Here is a 23,661-nt window from a genome sequence, read left to right on the forward strand (position 1 = left end):
CCTTATTCCTGATCCTTGCCCTGAACTCTTTTCAGGGTGCCTTAAAAGTCAGCAACTGGAGGGCGAGTGACTTCAATTCTTTTAAAAACCAGATGGCAAGCGACATTCTTTAGTTTACACTTTGGTCTGAGTTGAAGACCGTCTCATCATTTCTATATGCAATATTTGGTTTTATATTTCTTATCATATAATATAAGCTAATTAACTTATTGTTATAGTCTTTTGAACCTGAAGATATTTTCAGAAGTGTGAATTGAATACATCTATGGGTTTGATGAAACTGTTACTTTTTAATTAAAATGGTTACATTCATCTTATTTTCACTTGGCTTCCCAGGTGGCACTAGTGGTAAAGAACTTGCCTGCCAATGCAGGAGATGTAAGAGACACAGCTTCGATCCCTGGGTTGAGAAGATTCCCTGGAGGAGGGAATGGCAACCCACCCCAGTATTTTTGTCTGGAGAATCCCATGGACAGAGGAGCCTGGCGGACTCTTTGCAACTCAGTCCATGGAGTTGCAAAGAATCAGACACAACTGAATCGACAGAACAGACTTAAAACAGAATCCCCTGTCCTCTTACAGTGACATTTTGGCATTAAGTTGAATGGGGAGGGAGAGATAAAGTGGAATCAGAGGAGAGAGCAGATTGGCTTAGCATTCACCCTCCCTACACTTCTTAGATCTTTAGTCAGGATTTAGAATTAAGATGAACTAATTGGGAACATCCTTCTTGGAATTGTTTATGTCTTGTAATACTTTAAATATATTAGGTCAGTGATTCTCAAAGTTTAGTTATTCTGCAGGTTTGCTATAAATTCACAGTGTTTGCTATATTTTTGTATCACCTGTACTTGTATTGATATTTAAATCAACTCACTTTTTGTGTGTGTGTGTAGCAGAGTTTTATTAAAGTGAAAAAGGGACAGAGAAAGCTTCTGACATAGACATCAGAAGGGGGATGGAGAGTGCCCTGCTTACTAGTCTTAGCAAGGGAATTATATACTTTTTAAATTGGTTATTACAATAAATCAAAAGAATGTCTCAAGGTTGTAAAGATTTTACTAGACTCACCCCCACAATTTACATTTTAAGATGACAGGATAAGAACTAACAATAGAAATATTTTACCAGACCCACTCCTATAATATACATTTTAAGATAACAGGATTAGTCATGTTTTCAGGAAGGAGGAACTGCCCTCAAGCAAGATACATTGTTGTTATATAATCCTTAGTACAGAGTTTGAACTGAGTTGTTTGTTGTGTAGTTATCAGTTCCAGGCTTAAAGAAAAAAATGTTTATGTGACTAAGACTAAGGAATGTAGAGAAGAGAAAAAAAAAAAAAAAAAAACCTTTTGTCATTTCCTCCTTCTTGAGAACTCCAAACCCCTTTCTCCTCCTTGGTGACACCGGACTTCTTATCAATCTGCCTAGGAACTGACTCTCATTCCCCCCCCCCCTTTCTTTCAGGAGAATATGGCTGCCAAGGGGAAAAGGGGCATCTCTCTTATTCTGTAACTACTTCCTGCTGTGATGTGGCACTGTCCCTAAGTTGTTGAGGCAACATATTTTCCTAACCCTAATATTGAGGGTCTCTGATCCAGGGGCCCCAAGTAATAGTTGGAAGAAGCTATGGTACTTGTAGGAGCCTGGACAACCATTCGTAATTTAAAAGCTTTCAGGTGGTTAGAAACAAACCCATTTATACAGTTACAGATGTAAGGCAAAAGAGTCATTAAACCAAGTTAAAACATTATCAAAATTAAGTCACATTATGTCCATAATTAAGGTACAATATGTTATACCAGTCCATCTTAGGATTGTTAGATGTCATCAGATCAAGAAGAGGTGTCACACATGATTGTTGTTGGTGAAGGTATTCCCAGAGCTGAAGAAAGTCCTTTCCTTGAAGCAGAGAAACCTACCACACAAAGCCTTCAATTGATGACGAGGTTGAAAAGCTGAAAGCTGAGTCACATAGTTAATTTTAAGGCTTCAGGATCTATGACAATGTCAGTCAGTTCAGTTGATCAGTTGTGTCCGACTCTGAGACTCCATGGACTGCAGTATGCCAGGCTTCCCTGTCCATAACCAACTCCCAGAGCTTACTCAAACTCATGTCCATTGAGTTGGTGATGCCATCCAACCATCTCATCCACTGTCTTCCCCTTCTCTTCCCACCTTCAATCTTTCCCAACATCAGGGTCTTTTCCAATGAGTCAGTTTTTTGCATCAGGTGGCCAAAGTGGCACAAAAACAGTCTGCCATAGAGACAGTCCCTTCTTCTTAAGAACAGTTCGAGCTCTCATTAAAGCTATGGGTAAAACTTTAAACCAACTGTCTTGTGTTTCCTGAGTTAGCTTACACAGATATCTTTTAATAATGTCACTAGCCTTTTCAATCTTTCCTGAAGATTGGGGTCTCAAGGAGCAGTGTAAATGATATTCTATTCCTAGAACTTTTGACACCCCTGGAGTTATAGTAGATTTAAAGATGGAGCATTGTTGCTTTGAACTTTAGGGTTTAAGATCCCTCTTCCATCGTGAGAAGTCAGTACAGTAAGATTTTGCCCGTTAGTAAACTTGTAAGCTTTAGGCATTAGCAAAACAATAGTAGCAATTACCCTCAAACATTGTGGCCGTAGCCTTTTTTTCAGTAAAAACTAAACTCTGATCCTGTGGGCAAGCTCAAAGGTGAACCCTACAGGAGAGCAGTTTGAAGAGCTTCAAAGCCTTTTGAGTCTCTGGGGACCAAACCAGCTTGTCGGTTTGGGCCTGCTGAGTCACAGTTACAAGTTTATATAAAGGCTGGGCAAGTTCCCCATAACCTGGAATCCAAATGTGGCAGTAGCCAGTAATGCCCAAGAATCCTCTCAGTTTTCATAAAGTCATAGGTAGAGTATGATTTATGATAGGTTTAACTCTAGAAAGTATCCTTCAAATCAGTGACTGAAAAATATTTGGCTCCTTTAGGAATTTCAGATAATAAAGTATAAGAATTAGGTACTTATTATTCATATATCTTGAACAAGTCTCCATTTATCATTTGACTTTTTTATACCCAAAATAGGAGTGTTGCATGGACTATTAGAATTAATAGCCCTTGTTCCTTTAAATTTTCAGTGATGGGTTTTAACTCTTCCTTAACCTCAGGCTTTAGTGGGTACTGCTTTTGATGTGGAAATAGGTCAGGGTAATTGAGCTTGATAATGACAGGAGTAGCATTTTGTGATCAACCCACAGTTTTTCCATCAGCCCACACTTCAGGTTTTACATTTTGTTCAATTAAAAAGAGCAGGTTCCATATTCATGAAAACAGAAGCCTGGACTTTGCTCAGTATATCCCTCCCCAGAAAGTGTGAGGGAGACTCTGGCACGATTAGAAACTCATGAGAAAACAGCACAGAGTCCTAGTTGCAGCTTAAAGGATGACTGAAATAACAGTGTTTGGCTCATCCTGACAGTCCCTTTACAGTAGTGGATCAGGAGGAAAGTTAATGAGGGGCTTCAATGAGCACAAAGTTGCCCCAGTGTCCAAAAGAAAATTGACTTATTGACCCCTCACAGTTATTAATACCTGGGGTTCCTCAGGTGTAATTAGGATGGGGACCCCTGGGCACCTTCAGTCCCGATTGTCTTGAGAGTCTGACCCCTGGGGCCTAAACCTCAGAGTGCAGTCTCTTTTCCAGTATGGTCCTTTGCAGACCAGACATGGAGCCTTGGGTGGCTTAGAAGCCTGAGGGCAATCCCGCTTGAGATGCCCCTGCTTTCTACAGTAATAACAAGTCCTTCCATTTTCACCTGGGTCCCTCTGGGCATTTTTCCTCAGGCTGTTTCAGAGTGGATCTAACAGCCATTGTTGGGGCTTTAGTCTTTTGTCTGGTTCTTTTTTGCCTATTTTCCTCCTCATATTCTCTACCATAATATACCATCTGAGCCAGCTGCAACAGTTTTTCTAAAGACTGATTTGGTCCAAACGCCTGTTTTGGTAGCTTGAGGCAGATATCTGGAGCTGACTGAGTGAGAAATCTATCTTTTAAGATCATTCCTCCTCTGCACTTTCTTCTCTCCCTGTTCTATATCAGCCAACTTAGTATAGTCTAAAGTCTAGGCACGCACTTGTTTGAGTCCTTCAAGATTCCTTCCAGCAAAGTGGTTCTGATATGGGAACTGCTTGGCTCCCAGTAGGGAGGAGAGCTATTTCATGTTCCCTCTTTCCCCTTATCGCATGTTCAAACCATTCATCTCCAAAAGTAGTAGCTTCCCCCAAAACTCAAGCTGTCGAGTCAGGAGTCAGTCAGTCCCAAGACAAACATCTCTCCAAGTAAGGTCATAAAGTAAAGTTAGTCCTGTAAAGTCTTCTGTGTACCTTTGGGATCTTCTTAATAGTCTTGACCACAATTGGGACTGTTTGAATTTCTACCTAGACTGAGGTAACTCTTCCTGGAAGGGTGCCCTGATTCTCAGCCTGTTTAGTTGGGAGCCCCAGATACAGGGGCCAAGTAAGTGGACAGGAGGCAGCTGAGGGCTTCACACCCAAATCTGCACCCTTAGGACATAAGTTCTAGCATGTCTGCAGAGAGATAAAGAGCAACATATATGTCACTTCTACCCAGTTCTCTTGTTTTCTACAGAACTGGTCTAGTTGTAAAACAGTATCATAAGTAAGATCCTACACTGGCCAGCATTCCCTGTCTTCCAAAGGATACTGTGGCCATTCAGTATCACAGAGGAATATCAGGCATGTCTTTTTAAACTCTGGGGATCAAACTTGTCCCAGTTTTTAAAAAATACATTGTAAAGGAGTGGTTCTGGAACTGCTAGCTCCCATCTATAACAGAAAAAACCCAGCATCCACAGCCATGGCTTCTTTCCACTAGAGGCATCCCTTCCTGCTCTAGATGGGGGTGTAGACAGACTTTCCACTGAAGCTTTCCTTCCCTGGTCAGACTAGTCTGTCTCTTACAGATGCAGCCACCTTACTCATCCCTCCCGGTTCTACCACCAAGGTGGGGTGGAGATGCATCAGGGGTAGACCTGATGGCATCTTGGGTTGATTTTTAGTTCCTTATCACCGATATGCTACTGGAGATCAGTGGAGAAATAACCAGAAAGAATGAAGGGATGGAGCAAAAGCAAAAACAACAACCAGTTGTGGATGTGACTGGTGATAGAAGCAGGGTCTGATGCTGTAAAGAGCAATATTGCATAGGAAACTGGAATGTTAGGTCCATGAATCAAGGCAAATTGGAAGTGGTCAAACAGGAGATGGCAAGAATGAACATCGACATTCTAGGAATCAGTGAACTAAGATGGACTGGGTTGGGGGAATTTAACTCAGATGACCATTATATCTACTACTGTGGGCAGGAATCCCTTAGAAGAAATGAAGTAGCCATCATAATCAACAAAAGTGTCTGAAATGCAGTACTTGGATACAATCTCAAAAATGACAGAATGATCTCTGTTCCTTTCCAAGGCAAAGCATTCAATATCATGGTAATCTAAGTCTATGCCCCGACCAGAAATGCTGAAAAAGCTGAAGTTGGACAGTTCTATGAAGACCTGCAAGACCTTTTAGATCTAACACTGAAAAAAGATGTCCTTTTCATTATAGGGGACTGGAATGCAAAAGTAGGAAGTCAAGAAACACCTGGAATAACAGGCAAATTTGGCCTTGGAGTACAGAATGAAGAAGGGCAAAGGGCAAAGAGTTCTTCCAAGAGAATGCACTGGTCATAGCAAACACCCTCTTCCAACAACACAAGAGAAGACTGTACACGTGGACAACACCAGATGGTCAACACCGAAATCAGATTGATTATATTCTTTGAAGCCAAAGATGGAGAAGCTCTGTACAGTCAGCGAAAACAAGACTGGGAGCTGACTGTGGCTCAGATCATGAACTCCTTATTGCCAAATTCAGACTTAAGTTGAAGAAAATAGGGAAAACCAGTAGACCATTCAGGTATGACCTAAATCAAATCCTTTATGGTTATACAGTGGAACTGAGAAATATATTTAAGGGACTAGATCTGATAGAGTGCCTGATGAACTATGGACGGAGGTCTGTGACATTGTACAGGAGACAGGGATCAAGACCATCCCCATGGAAAAGAAATGCAAAATGGCTGTCTGAGGAAGGCTTACAAGTAGCTGTGAAAAGAAGAGAAGTGAAAAGCAAAGGAGAAAAGGAAAGATATACCCATTTGAATTCAGAGTTCCAAAGAATAGCAAGGAGAGATAAGAAAGCCTTCTTCAGTGATCAATGCAAAGAAATAGAGGAAAACAATAGAATGGGAAAGACTAGAGACCTCTTCAAGAAAATTAGAGATAGCAAGGGAACATTTCATGCAAAGATGGGCTCAATAAAGGACAGAAATGGTATGGACCTAACAGAAGCAGAAGATATTAAGAAGAGGTGGCAAGAATACACAGAAGAACTGTACAAAAAAGATCTTCATGACCAAGATAATCACGATGGTGTGGTCACTCACCTAGAGCCAGACATCCTGGAATGTGAAGTCAAGTGGGTCTTAGGAAGTATCACTATGAACAAAGCTAGTGGAGGTGATGGAATTCCAGTTGAGCTATTTCAAATCCTGAAAGATGATGGTGTGAAAGTGTTGCATTCAATATGCCAGCAGGTTTGGAAAATTCAGTAGTGGCCACAGGACTGGAAAAGGTCAGTTTTCATTCCAATCCCAAAGAAAGGCAATGCCAAAGAATGCTCAAACTACTGCACAATTGTACTCATCTCACATGTTAGTAAAGTAATGCTCTAAATTCTCCAACCCAGGCTTCAGCAATACGTGAACCATGAACTTCCAGATGTTCAAGCTAGATTTAGAAAAGGCAGAGGAACCAGAGATCAAATTGCCAACATTCGCTGGATCATCAAAAAAGCAAGAGAGTTCCAGAAAAACATTTACTTCTTCTTTATTGACTATGCCAAAGCCTTTGACTGTGTGGATCACAATAAACTGTGGAAAATTTTTCAAGAGATGGGAATACCAGACCACCTGACCTGCCTCCTGAGAAACCTGTATGCAGGTCAAGAAGTAACAGTTAGAAGTGGACATGGAACAACAGACTGGTTCCAAATAGGAAAAGGAGTACGTCAAGGCTGTATATTGTCACCCTGCTTATTTAACTTATATGCAGAGTACATCATGAGAAACACTGGGCTGGAAGAAGCACAAGCTGGAATCAAGATTGCCGGGAGAAATATCAATAACCTCAGATATGCAGATGACACCACCTTTATGGCAGAAAGTGAAGAAGAACAAAGGAGCCTCTTGATGAAAGTGAAAGTGGAGAGTGAAAAAGTTGGCTTAAAGCTCAACATTCAGGAAACTAAGATCATGGCATCTGGTCCCATCACTTCATGACAAATAGATGGGGAAACAGTGGAAACAGTGGCAGACTATTTTGGGGGGCTCCAAAATCACTGCAGATGATGATTGCAGCCATGAAATTAAGATGCTTACTCCTTGGAAGGAAAGTTATGACCAACCTAGACAGCATATTAAAAATCAGAGACATTACTTAGTCAACAAAAGTCCATCTAGTCAAGGCTATGGCTTTTCCAGTAGTCATGTATGGATGTGAGAGTTGGACTATAAGGAAAGCTGAGAGCCAAAGAATCGATGCTTTTGAACTGTGGTGTTGGAGAAGACTCTTGAGAGTCCCTTGGACTGCAAGGAGATCCAACCAGTCCATCCTAAAAGAGATCAGTCCTGGGTGTTCATTGGAAGGACTGATGTTGAAGCTGAAGCTCCAGTACTTTGGCCACCTGATGCAAAGAGCCAATTCATTGTAAAAGACCCTGATACTAGGAAAGATTGAGGGCAGGAGGAGAAGGGGACAACAGAGGATGAGATGGTTGGGTGGTATCACTGTCTCAATGTACATAAGTTTGAGCAAACTCTGGGAGATAGTGAAGGTTAGGGAAGCCTGATGTGCTGCGATTCATGGGGTCACAAAGAGTTGGTCATGACTTAATGACTCATTTGAAAAGACCTTGATGCTGAGAAAGATTGAGGGCAGGAGGAGAAGGGGACAAGAGAGGATGAGATTGTGGGATGGCATCTCTGACTCAATGGACATGAGTTTGGGTAAACTCCAGGAGTTGGTGATGGACAGGGAGGCCTGCAGTGCTGCGCTTCATGGGGTCGCAAAGAGTCGGACATGACTGAGCGACTGAATTGAACTGATCACCAAGACCTTTGTTTGATTTGTCCTTTTCTCTGATGCCACCCAGAGTGTAACAGAATAGCTTTCCTGGAATGTTTCCCCAGCTAGGACTACTAGGGGAAGCATCCATCTTTCACGTGCCTTTGGACATTCCTGAGTACAATCCTGATCACAGTAGAAGCAGTGAGTCACTGCCACATAGTTTCTGTGATAGTGAAAGTGTCAGCCAGTGAGGAAAAAGTGATTTTTGTCCTCAAGCTACTAGGACCAATCCTTCCAATTGATTTCTGGAAGTCTTGAGTTCGATTTCTGGGTCTGGAAGATCCCCTGGAGAAAGAAATGGCAACCCACTCTGGTAATCTTGCCAAGAAAATCCCATGGACAGAGGAGCCTGGTGGGCTGTAGTCCATGAGGTTGCAAAAGAGTTGGACACAATTAAGTGACTGAACACACTGTCAGGGACAACCATTGTCCTGATCTGCTAGCAACATTGATTAGTTTCACCTATTTTAATATTTTATATTAAAGGAACAACACTACATGTTGTCTTTCCTGTTTGGTTCTTTGGCCAACATTGTTTTTATTCTTTTGTAAAGATATTTATTTATTTGGCTGCATTGGGTCTTAGTTGCAACATGTGAACTCTTAGTTGTGGCATGTGGGATCTAGTTCCCTGACCAGGGGTTGAATCCGGGCTGCCTGCATTGAGAGCACAGAGTCTTAGCCACCAGACCACCAGAGAAGTCCCTCAACATTGTTTCTAAGATTCATCCATATTGTTGTCATAGTCATAAATCACTCATTGACATTTCTGCATGTAATTTCACTGTGTGAAATACCACAACGTATTTATCCATTCTGCTGTTTGTGGGTGTTTGGGAAATTGCCATTTGAGGGGTGCTATTTAGAGTGCTGGGGCTTCCAGAGTTGCAGGTTCAATTCCTGGATCGGGAAGATGCCCTGGAGAAGGAACTGGCAATACACTCCAGTATTCTTGCCTGGGAAATCCCATGGACAGAGGAGCCTGGTGGGCTACAATTCATGCAGGTCACAAAACAGTTGGACACAACTCAGTGATTAAATAACAACAGTTTAGAGTGCAGCTACAAAGATGCTAGTGCATGTCTTTTGGTGAACACATGGATGCATTTCTCTTGTGTATATACATAGGAATAGAATTACTGCATCTTAGGGATTGCCTACATTCTTTTGTTTGGTACAACAGTTTTCCAAAAGATTGCACCAATTTATACTCCCAAGAGTGTTGTATGTGGATTCTGGTTGCTGTATATCCTTGGCAAACCTTGGTATTTTCCATCTTTTTCATCTTAACATTCCTGATGGGTGAGTAGTAATGTTACACTATGACTTTTAATTTGTAATTTCCTGGTGACTTATAAAGAAGAATATTTCTTAGCTATTTGTATATCTTTTTTTTTTTAGAGTCTTTTGGCCTCTGTTCTATTAAGTGTCTTTTCTTATTGATTTATAGAAGTTCTTTATATATTCTAGATCTGATCAGTTGTCTAATATAATTACTACAGGTATCTTCTCCAGCTTTATAATTGCTTTTTCATTCTTATTTATGTCTTTTGATGAAGAATTATCAATTTTAATATAACCTAATTTATTGATTTTTAAAAAACTTTTGTGCTTAATGGTTTTAATATCCTGTTTAAGAAACCTTTGCAAACTTAATTCAGTGATGTTTTATCATATCACAGTGCTATTTGAGGGGCCACAAGTTTAGGTGACTTCCCATCAATACTAGGCATCAATTTGGGTTGATATTTAGGTAACTTTTGAAACATCCTTGAGTTTTTTGTTTCTGTGTAGAATCCAGTTGCCAACAAATATGTCTTGGGATGTTGCACGTGTGCTCAGTTGCTCAGTTGTGTCTGGCTCTTTGTGACCTTATGGAGTAGAGTCCGCCAGGCACCATTTCAGTAAAATATTGTGTTCACCTTATATTTTGGAGGGTTATTTTTTTAACCCTCAAATTGAGAAGAGAAGAAAATTAAAAATGTTGTTTACTTAAATTTTCTTTTCCAAAGTCAGCTTGGCCTAAAGAAAAAAGCATCCATTTAGTGCAGTGGCCTTTTGTCTGATGCTTTTTAGTAGCAAATTATCCACTCTCTCTGAGCCATAGTAATCTCTTCTGCAAAAGCTGTGAAATAATTCCTGCCATGTCAGGAATAATTCCTATCATGTCATAATCCTGTTATGAAAATAACAAGACGATGCAGTGCCTATAGTACACCAGTACTTTTGTGGAGTAACTACCATACTTGGAGGACAGGTATGTAGTCCTTGGCAGACTACATAGTTCTTTATAGTCCGAACTTCAGAAAATAACAGAGAATATGACACAGAATTTGAGATTTACTGTCTACCGGGAGTGACCAAAAAGTATCACAAATGATTGGCATTTTTAATGTAGAAAGTTACAGCACCAGGGAATCAACTCATTCTCTTGAGAAATGTTCTTATTTGTACAGCTCTTTCCAAAAGACAGCAAAAGACTTTATCAAGTTAAATACAAACGATAAAACCAATATAGGACTTATAAAGCCAAATACATAAAATTTTCAGTAGCTGAATGTGAATCTTTAATCTGTGGATTTCATTAGTGTGTTAGTTGTTCAGTCCTATCCTACTCTCTGCGATCTCATGGACTGTAGCCTGCCCGGCTCCTCTATCCATAGAATTCTCCAGGCCAGAATACTAGAGTGGATAGCCATTTCCTTCTCCAGGGGATATTCCTGACCCAGGGATCGAACCCGGGTCTCGTGCATTGCAAGCAGATTCTTTACTGTCTGAGCCACCAGAGAAGCCTACCAATTTCTTACATTGGTAAACAGACCACTTCCTTGAAACCTCTCTAAAATCAACCTATGCTTATTTAATAAGTCAAAACAACTGTTTTTCTTTAAAGAAACCACTTTAGTGAGATCTGATTGGCATGTAAAAAGCTTTACATATATAATGTGTATAACTCGAACGGTTTGGGCAGATCAACTAGTTTTATTAAAGTATCATAAGGAACAATGAATAAAACAAACAGAAAAGTTGCATGACCATAGCAACAAATGAAAAGGGGAATTCCCCTACCAAGATACTGGCCTTAACTCTGACTAGTTCCTGGTCTTAACTTTGTTTCCTCTGACTTCAGTGGTGAAAAAGTATGAGAATTTCTCAGGGAGCACCCCAGTGCCTTATACTTTTGTTTACCCATCATCTCGTGATGGCAGCTTGTCATTAAGAACCCAAGCATGCAGATGGCTTATAGAAATGAGAGGGCTTAGGCTGTGTATGAGGCATACGGTCAGGTGTTTTGTATCCTTTCAAGTATTTTAATAACGCTTATTATATAGTCAGTGTTTCCTGACACAGTATGCCTTCTACACTCAACATGAGTTTTCTTTGAATCATTTTTCTTTGTGCTTGCAGTAGTTTCCAGTTTTATTTTTAAAAATGAAAAGTTACTTTTCTGTAGAAAGAAATCAGTGGAAGAATGTGGCCAGAAAGCAGGAAAGGCAAGAAGGAGTCTTTTCTTATTCCATCAAAAGGAAATGTCTTTTAAAAATGTGGGCTTTCTTTGGTTAGCCAATTATTGTTTTTCAACAGTTCTATCTTATTGATTACAAAATGAGATGTCTAAAGTTGGAAGAAAGTTGAGAATTGTTACTGGTTTTGCAAATCTGAGTCTTGGCCTAAGGATGGAAAGTAACTGAGACGTAAAAGATGAAAGAATTGCTAAGAGATTAAAAAAAATGAAAAAGAAGAGAGGGGGAGATAATTATTAACTCTAAGAAAAGCAATAAGTTATATAAGAAAGTCAATTTCTTCTTAGTACTATATGTGACTTGGCTGTGAATAATATTTATACATAATACATACTGAATTTTCCCTAACACAAATCATGATATAGTTATATTAGGAAAATTGGGGACACAAGGTGTGTGTATATGTGTGTAAAGGTGGGGAAAGAGGGGCTTCATAAGGGTTCTAAGTCTTCAGTTTCCCTGGCAGGAAGGTGATGCTGCTGCTGCTGCTGCTAAGTCGCTTCAGTCATGTCCGACTGTGCGACTGCATAGACGGCAGCCCACCAGGCTCCCTCGTCCCTGGGATTCTCCAGGCAAGAACACTGGAGTGGGTTGTCATTTCCTTCTCCAATGCATGAAAGTGAAAAATGAAAGTGAAGTCGCTCAGTCGTGTCTGACTCTTCACGTCCCCATGGACTGCAGCCTACCAGGCTCCTCCGTTCATGGGATTTTCCAGGCAAGAGTACTGGAGTGGGGTGCCATCGCCTTCTCCAAGGAAGGTGATAGAACATACTTAAACTTTAGAGCATTAGAAAATAGAAATCTGGAGGTCAATACTAAAAGAAACAGCTAAAAAAGTATGAAGTGGTTTTTCTGGAGAGTGAAGAATTAGGGGTGAGGACACTTGGGAGGGAATATTGATGGTTTGTTGAAAAACTTTGTAATATGATTTGACATTTTCACCCATATACACATACTCTCTCTCTTTGTCTCTGCTTAGTTGCTCAGATGTGTCCAACTTTCTGCAACCCTATGGACTGTAGCCCACCAGCCTTCTCTGTCCATGGGATTTCCCAGGCAAGAATACTGGAGTGGGTTGCCATTTCCTCCTCCAGGGAATCTTCCTGACCTAGGGGTCAAACCTGCATCTCCTGCATTGGCAAGTGAATTCTTTACCTCTGAGCTACCGGGGAAGCCCATATACACATATTAGGTTAATAAAATAAAAACTTTCATAAAATCAAGGACCTCTCCTAAAACTAAACTAATGTCAAAAATTTTAATAATGATAAAACAAAAGGAGGAGATGATTGGGGGCAACGTGTGGAATATATTCTCAGTTCGAAACAAGTCCCATAAATAAATAAGACTTTAAGAACATAACCTGTTCATAAAGACAGGCCTTTCTACATTTCAAACCCAACCCACGTGGCATGAGCTCTGCCTTTGGAGGTTCTAGATACAGCCTGGCTTCCACCACCTTGTCGCCTTGTTCAGTTCTTTCCTGTTTCCTGTTGGGAGTGAATGGGTATTACCTCTTAGAGGAATGCAAAGTGCCAACCTAAGAAAGCTGATGTTCTCAGTTCAGTTCAGTTCAGTTGCTCAGTCATGTCTGACTCTTTGTGACCCCATGGACTGCAGCATGCCAGGCCTCCCTGTCCATCACAAACTCCCGGAGTTTACTCAAACTCATGTCCATTGAGTCAGTGATGCCATCCAACCATCTCATCCTCTGTTATCCCCTTCTCCTCCTGCCTTCAGTCTTTCCCAGCATCAGGGTCTTTTCAAATGAGTCAGTTCTTCACATCAGGTGGCCAAAGTACTGGAGTTTCAGCTTCAACATCAGTCCTTCCAATGAATATTCAGGACTAATTTTCTTTAGGATGGACTGGTTGGATCTCCTTGCAGTCCAAGGAACTCTCAAGAGTCTTCTCCAACACCACAGTTCAAAAGCATCAATTCTTCAGCACTCAGTTTTCTTTATAGTCCAACTCTCACATCCATACATGACTACTGAAAAACATCTAGGTCTGTCAAATTCAGTTTTCCTAGAAATGAACGTCGGACTGAACTTTTGAGGCCTAACAGCCCTTTTTGGATCTGAGAATGAGCTGGAGAACTCAAACCTCTTTTCCTTTTTTTTTTTGCTCTTTTAAAGGAAGTAAAGGGACTTGTGATGACACTTAAGGGGGAGTGCTTTTTGCAGGTTAGGTACACATGGTGCCATGGGAAAATAAATGAGGTTGACAATAGATTCAGCTTAATAGGACTTTGCAGACTTCCAGAATTGTTCAATCAGATATCAGATTTCTGGGGAAAAGAAAAAGCTCTTAGTCTACTTAGTTTAGACTTGGGTTTAGATTGGGTTGCAGGTACTTTCCACTTGGCTAGCAAAATCCCATCTGCTAGAATTTGAAGAGCAGCCAGGGCTGAGATGTAAGCATTTCTCATGTTTGTGCTGGGCCAGGCATCCCCTCAGGAGATAGTTATTTTTGGGCATCAAGCACTCATTGGTCAGAGAAAGTTGCAACATATCACCTGATCCCGGCAGCTGTCCTGAGGAGAAGAAAGGAGCAGAGAGGATACTCACAGAGTCACTGAGCAGGGCTCTTGCAATGTAGGGACACACTCTTTCCCTTCTACCATTACTTTTAGGTTGCTTCCATGTCCTGGCTATTGTAAATAGTGCTGTTATGAACACTGAAGGGCATGTATCTTTTTGAGTTATGGTTTTCTCTGGGTATTATGCCCAGGAGTGGGATTGCTGGATCATATGGTAGTTCTATGTTTAGTTTTTTAAGGAACCTCCATACTGTTTTCCATAGTGGTTCTTTCAGTTGACACTCCCACCAACAGTGTAAAAGGGTTCCCTTTTCTCCATGCCTTCTTCAGAATTTGTTTGCAGATTTTTTGATGATGGCCATTCTGATCAGAGTGAGGTGACACATCATTGTAGTTTTGATTTGCATTTCTCTAACATTAATAAATAGTGATGTTGAGCATCTTTTTATATGTTTGTTGGCCACCTGTGTGTCTTCTGTGGAGAAATGTCTAGTTAGGTTTTCTGCCTATTTTTTGGATTGGGTCATTTGTTTCTTTGATATTGAACTGCATAAGCTGTCTGTATATTTTGGAGATTAATTTTTTGTCAGCTGCTTCATTTGCAAATATTTTCCCCCATTCTGAGAGTTGCCTTTTTTCCTTTTGTACATTTTATAATTTTTCTACAATGGTTGGGAATGGAGGTGAATTTTTGCCCTCAACAATATTCAAAAGGGCCACAAATGTATTTGAATGTAATAAAGCAAATAAAAATAGTGAAAGCTAAATATTGAGCACTTACTATATGTTAGGAACTGCTTTAAGCTCTTTACATGTGTTATCTCATTTAATCCTAGAAATGGTTCAGCTAATTGCACTGTCTCAACATCATCTTAAGAAGCATCCTGTGCTAAAAAACTGGGTTATTTCCTGACTTTATGCAAACAGAGTGACATACTCAACATACAATCCTATTTGTCCCCTTATTATGTGTTACAAGCAGAGATGTAAATGAACTAAGAAAGTGTTTCTTATGAGTAAAGATTTTGAAACAGAGAACTGCCTCATGGTGTAAAGAGGACTTGCTCACTAGATGAGAATTCTCCAAGTACCACCCTGACTAATTCATCTTATGGGGCATGGATCTCACATGCATTCAAAATGACTCCATTTAAAGTAAATACAGCCTGTCACATACAGAGTTTTCAAAGTTGGCCTTCTAGACCCAAGGATTCCCCCATAAGATGGGCCATGGAAGCTAGCTTACCCCACCCACAATTTGCTAGTGTTTCCAGGGAAGCAAAAACCATGCATAAGGAAAGCAAAGAAGTCTATGCCAATCGAGAGCCAACCCATCACTCCACCCAAACCAGAAAGTCAGGAGCCTAATGCCAAGGAATGTGCTGTGCTTCTCCTTCCCAGCAGCCACCAGCTGGATGCAGGACTTCCTGACATATTCCTGGAACTCAGGGAGGATAGAATTGGGAGAACAGGCCATACCATCACTGCCAGAAATTGGGCAGGTACAGCAGAAGTTATTACATTAAAGAAAATAGTGATGATAAAGACCGCTGGTTCTGAAAACTATTTCACCTATTTAGATTGGACTACTGACACTCTGTCAGGTGGCTCAGTGGTAAAGAATCTGCCTGCCAATGCAGGAGATGCAGGAGACAGGGGTTCAATCCTTGGCTTGAAAAGATTCCCTTGGAGTAGGAAATGGCCGCTAACTCCAGTATTCTTGCCTAGGAAATCCCATGGACAGAGGAGCCTGGAGGGGTACAGTCTATGGGGTCCCAAAAGTTGGACATGACTGAACGTGCACGCGCGTGCACACACGTGCACACACACACCACACTGACTTTCTAGGACTTTTTTACCTTCAGGTCCAGAGTGAAGGACACCCTCAGGACAGAGTGAAGGAGTGGAAGTTGACAGAAAGGAAAGTCAGAATTTTGGAACTGAGAAATTCTAAGAGTGTCCATTTCCCAAAGAAGAAACAGGGGCACAGAGAAACTCAGTGACTTACTTAAAATCACACAGTGTAGTCAGTACTATTGGAATCTAGATCTCTGGACTTCTAGTTAAGTGTGCTTTCAACAGAGATACCCAGCCCCATCTTTTTAAAAAATAAAACAATGAAGCACTTTAGAAAACTGGGAAATTTTAGCCCCTTCCCCCAATTGCCCATAATTATAACTTCCCAATCAATAGCTATTATTGTTTTTGTATACCTTTTTCCTACATATCTTTATTTTCATATTTTTAATGTTACCATAATCATTACCATACGTGTCTCAGATTTTTTAAAACAAAAGACATTTTTTACAATTTCAGTAATTTTTATGTCCATTCATATTTCTTTATTAAATGTCTACATGTACCAGGTACTGTTCTAAATAAAACAATGTCCCTGCTCCACGAACTAACATCCTAGTGGGATGGACATAGAACATATAAATAAGTAATGTACGACATTCCCCAACTAATGATAATTTGTTCCTGGAAAAGGGTCCTTGTGGAGTGAATTCTCATAGGCTGAAAATGTAACTAACATTAATTTCAGTAAGCAAAACATTTTTTCTTGAGTGTCCCCTTTGTTAAAAACAACACCAAACCCATCAAAACAGACTCAGTTATCTCATAAGTAAATAATTATCATAGGCCTTATATCTGTGATGGGCTTGCCAGGTGGTGCAGTGGTAAAGAATCTGCCTGCCAATGCAGGAGAGGCAGGAGATGTGGTTTCTATCCCTGGGTCAGGAAGATTCCCTGGAGGAGGAAATGGTAACCCATTCCAGTATTCTTGCCTGGAAAATCCCATGGACAGAGGAGCCTGGCAGGCTACAGTCCACGGGGTCACAAAGAGTCAGACATGACTGAGTGTACACACACACACACACACACACACACACATCTGTGATACCCAGAGTGTACGTAATTAGATGTTTACTGCAAAAAAAAAAAAAAAAAAAGAACAGTAAAGACTAAAAATATGGATGAAATGATGCACGAGATGAATACTTGTATGAGTCCTTTAAAAGGAGAAACTTAGGGCATCCTGCATCACTTTCAAAACTGCAAGGATGACACATGGGTGCTTGTGCTGAATGCACTCAGAACTGGGTTTCCTAAACCCCAGAAATCCAAATCCATCTTCCTGAATGTGAAGAATGACTCATAGCTGAAATGGTGGTATTAAATAAAACTGATTGAGTCCATTTCTTCCCGTCCAAGTACTAACCAGGCCTGACCCTGCTTAGCTTCAGAAATCAGACAAGATTGGGTGCATTCAGGGAAGTATGACCATGGACAAGTCTGTTTCTTGAAATACCACCTATCCCTGCAACACGGTTCTCTCCAGGGACTAACCAGTACAATGGCAGGTAGTGATCAGTCGTAGAGGGGGTAAACGTATGTGTGTGTGTGTGTGTGTGATTTCCAGATAAAAGGGCATAGGGAATGATGAGGAGCAGAGATGGGGTGAGGAGGGTCACATCTTATACAGAATAATCAGAGAAAGAAAGGTCAAACTGGTCAGAGGTGACGTTCCAGCACAGCTGTGAATGACATGAGAGAGTGAGCCATGCGACTATCTAGGAAAAGACCATGCCAAAAAGGAAACAGTAAGTGCAAAGGCTCTTTCACAGAGCTTGCTGGATGTGCTCAAAGAATGGCAAGAAGGCTGTTGTGAGGGAGCCCAGTCTGGGAGGCAGGGTTGTAGAAGTTGATGGTGTCCAGGTGCCAGGTTAAGAAGGGCCTTGCTGGCCATGCTGAAGACCTGAGAACTTTAGAAGCCAGTGTAAGATTTTGAGCAAGGAGTGACACAAACAGATTCATATATGAAAAACAGACTATGGGTCAGGGAGATAAATTAGGAGAATATCATGGGATTCAATTGAGAGAAGGATAGAAGAAGATAGCTGGGGTCAGGGTTACAATGATGCAGACAGACAGAGGTAGTTAGATTTTAGTTGTGTTTTGAATATAAAGCCAAAAGGCTCTGCTTTGAGCTGAATGTGACCCATTAGAGAAAGACAGGAATCAATACTATTAACAATAACAACAGCTAACAGTTTGTTACCTTCTATGCTTTACATATATTAATCACAAGTGTAATTATACTTAATGTCTTTCTAGTACCTTCACTGTGCCAGATTCTAAATGCTTTAACATACATTCACTCATATCATCCTTACAACAATCCCATCAGGTAGGCACTATTATTGACTCCATTTTTAGATAAGAAAACTAAGGCAGAGAGTGGTTCTGTGGTTTGTGTAAGGGTGACCCAATAGGAAGGGCTTCCCTGTGACTCAGTGGTAAAGAATCCACCTGCAATGCAGGAGACACAGGTTCAATCCCTGGGTTGAACCTGATGGAAGGAATGGCAACCCACTCCAGTATTCTTGCCTGGAGAATCCCATAGACAGTGGAGCCTGGCAGGCTACAGTCCATAGGGTCGCAAAGAGTCAGACATGAAGTGATGTAGCACGCATGCACAACCCAACAGGAAATGGTAGAACTGAGCTTTGAACCCTAGCCCTTAGACTATAGAGTCAAGATTCCTAACCACTACATACAGAAGCTTTTGTGATGATAAGGTTTTGATCTAAGCAGCTGGGTAGGTGGTGTTGCCATCAACTGAGACAGGAATATCTGGGGCTCATTAGATCTCTGAGTGTAGATGTTGTGTGGTTGTTGGATATAAAGAATCTGATGTTTATGGGAGAAGCCAGTCTGAATAATCAGCATATACATGGAATGTAAGGCTCTGGAACAGGTAGAGGAATAAAGTTCATTTGACTTCAACATTAATTTGTTAATTTGAATTCAAATTATATGTCTGTTGGGTATCAGGTATGGTACTAGGCACCAGATAAAAAGAGGCAAGCAAATCACAGAGTTCTTGCTCTTGAGAATGTTTTAGGAAGAAGGAGGAGGAATAGGGGAGGGAAAGGAGGGAGAGGAGAAAGAGGAGGAGGAAGAAGAGGAGGGGGAAAGGGGAAGAGCAGGAAGAAGGAGGAGCCATTCATGATATTGGTATCTGGGGTTTGCCTAATGAGTCCAGTGGAACACCTCATAGAAAAGCCTGATAGTTGACAAGCCTCCACCCATTGATTGACCAAGTATGAGGGAGAAGAAAGGGTTTTCCAGACATGTGAAATCTCAAAAGAATTACTTCCTGTGGACTCTTTCTCAGGAAGCTTCTGGGAGGTATGCACAGCCCAGACAAGGGAATATATGAAAAAAGAAACCTGAGATTCAAGTAATAAGAGATCAACAGGGTAAAGACTGGCAAACTTCCTGGATTATGATAAACTGAGATTCCAGGGCAACAAGTGTGTAACAGGTCTGGAGAGCAGTAAGTCCACAGTGATTGCATGATGTATTGAGACATACTGATGGAGATTTACACTCTGGGGGAAGAGTCTGGGAATGAGATGACTGGGGAAAGGAAGCAGGGGGGTGGTCTCTTTTTGTGAGTATGAGTACACTCCATCAGTCTCTCAGTCTTCAGTATAGAAGCCCAGTCTCAGTTGTCCCCAGGGGCCTCTGTCCACAGTCTCTCTGGTTTAACCTCTTCTGTGAGTGAAACTTCAGTTTTCAGCTGGGATGGTAGAGAGACAGTTGCTTAGCTTTGCTAGGGGTGGGAGGTTGAGGAATTGGGATAAGATTTCTTTATGTATACATTTCTGGACCCCTCTTCCTCAGCTTCTCCCTCTTCAAGAACTATTGCTACTTCCAAATCCTGATCCTTCTAGGGGCTTCTGAGGTACAAATAAGCCTACTTCTGGGCCTTCTCTACCACTGGCTAGAATTTCAGCTTCCTCTCATTTTCTAAGTAGGTTTCTACTTAATGCATCTGCTTTCCAGCTTCCAAAATTTTATCCTAGTTCTTTCACTCTCTCTTTTATGGTTTATGCTGTTTTTATTCCAGTACAGTTGATTTTAGTGAGGTTTGTGCTTATTTTCTCAGTTGTGTCCGGCCCTTTGCGACCCCATGGACTGTAGCCTGCTGCACTCCTCTGTCCATGGGGATTCTCCAGGCAAGAATACCCGAGTGGGTTTAGTGACGTTTGGGAAGGAACCAAAAGTAAATACATCATTCAATCTGCCATGCTGTTTGAAAAGTAGTTTTCTTTTAACTTGTAAAATATTTGCATAGAGCTTAATGAATAATTGTAAAGTGAATAATCATTAACCAATACTCAAGTCAAGAAATAACAAATTGATAGCACCCTAAAAGCCCTCCAGGTATCCCTTCCTCGTGACAACTAGCTACCTCTCCCCAGGGGTAACACTATACCACCTTTTATTATTACAACTTCCTTCTTTTTCTTTATTGTTTTACTACCCATGTCTGCATTGTGAAACAACACAGTTTAATTTGCTCTGTTTTGAAATTTTTATATAAATGGAGTGAAAAGTGTGTATTCTTTACTGTTTAGCTTCTTTTACTCAACCCAATAAAATTCAGTCATGGCACTGTTCACATCCATCTTGATTGGCTGAGTATGACTCATTGGAAAAGACTCTGATGCTGGGAGGGAGTGGGGGCAGGAGGAGAAGGGGACGACAGAGGATGAGATGGCTGGACGGCATCACCGACTCGATAGACGTGAGTTTGAGTGAACTCCAGGAGATGGTGATGCACAGGGAGGCCTGGCATGCTGCAATTCATGGGGTTGCAAAGAGCCTGACACGACTGAGCAACTGAACTGAACTGAACTGAACTGACAGTGTGCTTTTGGGTTGTTTCCAGTTTGCAGTAAGTCTCATTGCTGGGACAATCTTGTACACACCACTTGGTGCACATGTACACGTTTCAAGCTGCAGGGAGTAAACATTCTGAGTCACAGTGCATGGGTATCTTCATCTTTATATTACCCATAATTTGCCAAAGTGCTTCTACCAATGTTATCCGCAAGTTCCCAGTGCTTCACATTCCTGCCAACACTTGGTACCATTTGACTTTAGTTTTTGCCAGTGTGGTGACTGTGCAAACCTAGCATATAGAGTGGGAACTATTATGCTTCCTTTTCCCTGTACTTGCATCACTTTATCACCGTGCTTTTTAAGTCTTAAAAAATATTTTTTAACTTATTTGGCTGCATTGGGTCTTAGTTCTGGCCCTCGAGATCTTCCTTGTGTTAAGCAGCATCTTTCATTGCGGTGCGCAGGCTCAGTAGTTGTGACTGGCACTTGGGCTCAGTTGCCCTGCAGCATGTGGCATCTTAGTTCCCTGACCAGGGATTGTACCCACATCCCCTGTATTGCAAGATCAATTCTTAACCTCTGAACCATCAGGGAAGTCCTCATCACCATGCTTTTTGAAAGGATCACTGAAACTTCTTTCTCATGAAGGTCAAATCTGTAAGACAATGTTTGCTCCATCGTTGCTTCTTGAAGTTGTTCCACATGGAGCCTTCTGACCTGCTCCCATATGGACTAGCTGCTTATTTGTACTCCTGGATTTGCTGTTTCCTGTCATATCTTTCTTCATTTTCTCCCTTTTTTCATGGAGCACATTCTCCAGAAGCTTCATGAGAAATGGTGTATAGGGAATAGCACTTTTGATGCCTTGTCTATTTGAAAACATCTTTATACTCCTCTCACACTTGGTATGATAGTTTGATTTCCTATAGAATTTTCAGTTGTAGTTTTTCCTAAAAAAACTGTGAAGGCATTATTTTATTGTCCTCTAGCTTTCTACACAGGAGAAGGCAATGGCAACCCATTCCAGTCCTCTTGCCTGGAAAATCCCATGGATGGAGGAGCCAGGTAGGCTGCAGTCCGTGGGGTCGAGAAGAGTCGGACACGACTGAGCGACTTCACTTTCACTTTTCACTTTCATGCATTGGAGAAGGAAACGGCAACCCACTCCAGTGTTCTTGCCTGGAGAATCCCAGGGACGGTGGAGCCTGGTGGGCTGCCGTCTATGGGGTCGCACAGAGTCAGACACGACTGAAATGACTTGGCAGCAGTAGCAGCAGCAGCTTTTTACATACTTATTGAGAACTTTCACCCTGAAGAATCATGTTCTTAAGATTTTTAGAAATTTTCCTTTGTAAGTTTCGTTCTCTCCATTCTTTCTCTAGAATTCCTGTAGTTTGTCTTTTAGACTTCAAGGATTGAACTTATAAACTTCTCTTCTTTTAGCTTTTTTTGCATCTGTCTGTATTTTTGTCCTCAACTTTATCTTCTAATTCTTCCACAAATAGTTCATTTCTGTTCCTCTAATTTCCAGAAGCTCCATCTTATTCCCTAAATGTGACATTTTAACAACAAATTCTTCACATTTCATAAATGTGGAATTTTCCTTGTTTTCTCAGGAAATAACTCCAGTGTTTTTTGTGCGTGTGTTTGTTTTTAAGGTTTTCCTTAGCTTTTTTTCAGTGACACCGTTTTTCTTAATGTTTCTTTCCCCATTTCTTCTGGTTTCTGTCTTTTGCATGAAAGGTTTTTCCCAAATGGAGAGTGATCCCTGGATGTCCATTCAGTTAAACAGAGAGGCACCGCAAGCTAATCGAAAACTGTGAAGGCTGGGCTTGTTGAGGAGAGGGTCTCACTTTAGGGTGGTCAGGTGAGGGCCCTGTCTTTTTCTTTAATTAATTAGTTAGTTGTTTTTCGCTGCTCTGGGCCTTTGTAGCTGCAAGTGGGCTTTCTCTGGTTGCAGCAAGTAGGGGCAACTCTTCGTTTTGGTGCAAGGGCTTCTCACTGAGGTGGCTTCTCTTGTTGCGGAGCACACGTTCTAGGTGCACGGGCTTCATTAGCTGCAGCTCGTGAGCTCCAGAGCGAGGTCTCAGTAGTTGTGGCACATGGGCTTAGTTGCTCTGCAGCATGTAGGATCTTCCTGGACCAGGGATCGAACATGTGTCCCCTGCACTGGCACGCAGATTCTTATCCAGTGCACCACCAGGGATGTTCAGGGTCCTGTCTTTGTATAGAACTCCTAGATCCCAGTGTTCTCTTGAGCTGGTTGGTTTCCCCAGAAAGGAATCCTCTCCAGTCCTGCCTGAGAGAGTGGAAAAATCTGGTAACAGTGGGATCCGAGTGTTGAAAGGCTGGGGCGGGGTCTCCTTATTCAGTAGACAAATGGGTCTCTAACCCCTATTTTCTAGGGAAACGTCTCACTCCGGGCCTTAGCAGTGATGGGTTCCTCAGCCAGAGTTTCTGTAGTTCAACCTTTTCAGAAAGGGTGATTTTCATTTTTGGCAAGAAGAATGAAGAGGCAATTGCCTGGCTGCCCAGAAAAGCCTTCTGGCTTTTCATTTTACCTCCTACCCTTACCTTTAGGTGGATATGGAGTGAGTTTAAGCAGACTCCAAGAGATAGTGACGAACAGGGAAGCCTGGTCTGCTGCAGTCCATGGGGTC

Source organism: Bos indicus x Bos taurus, chromosome 5, assembly GCF_003369695.1.
Source record: "Bos indicus x Bos taurus breed Angus x Brahman F1 hybrid chromosome 5, Bos_hybrid_MaternalHap_v2.0, whole genome shotgun sequence".
In the NCBI taxonomy this organism is placed as follows: Eukaryota; Metazoa; Chordata; class Mammalia; order Artiodactyla; family Bovidae; genus Bos; species Bos indicus x Bos taurus.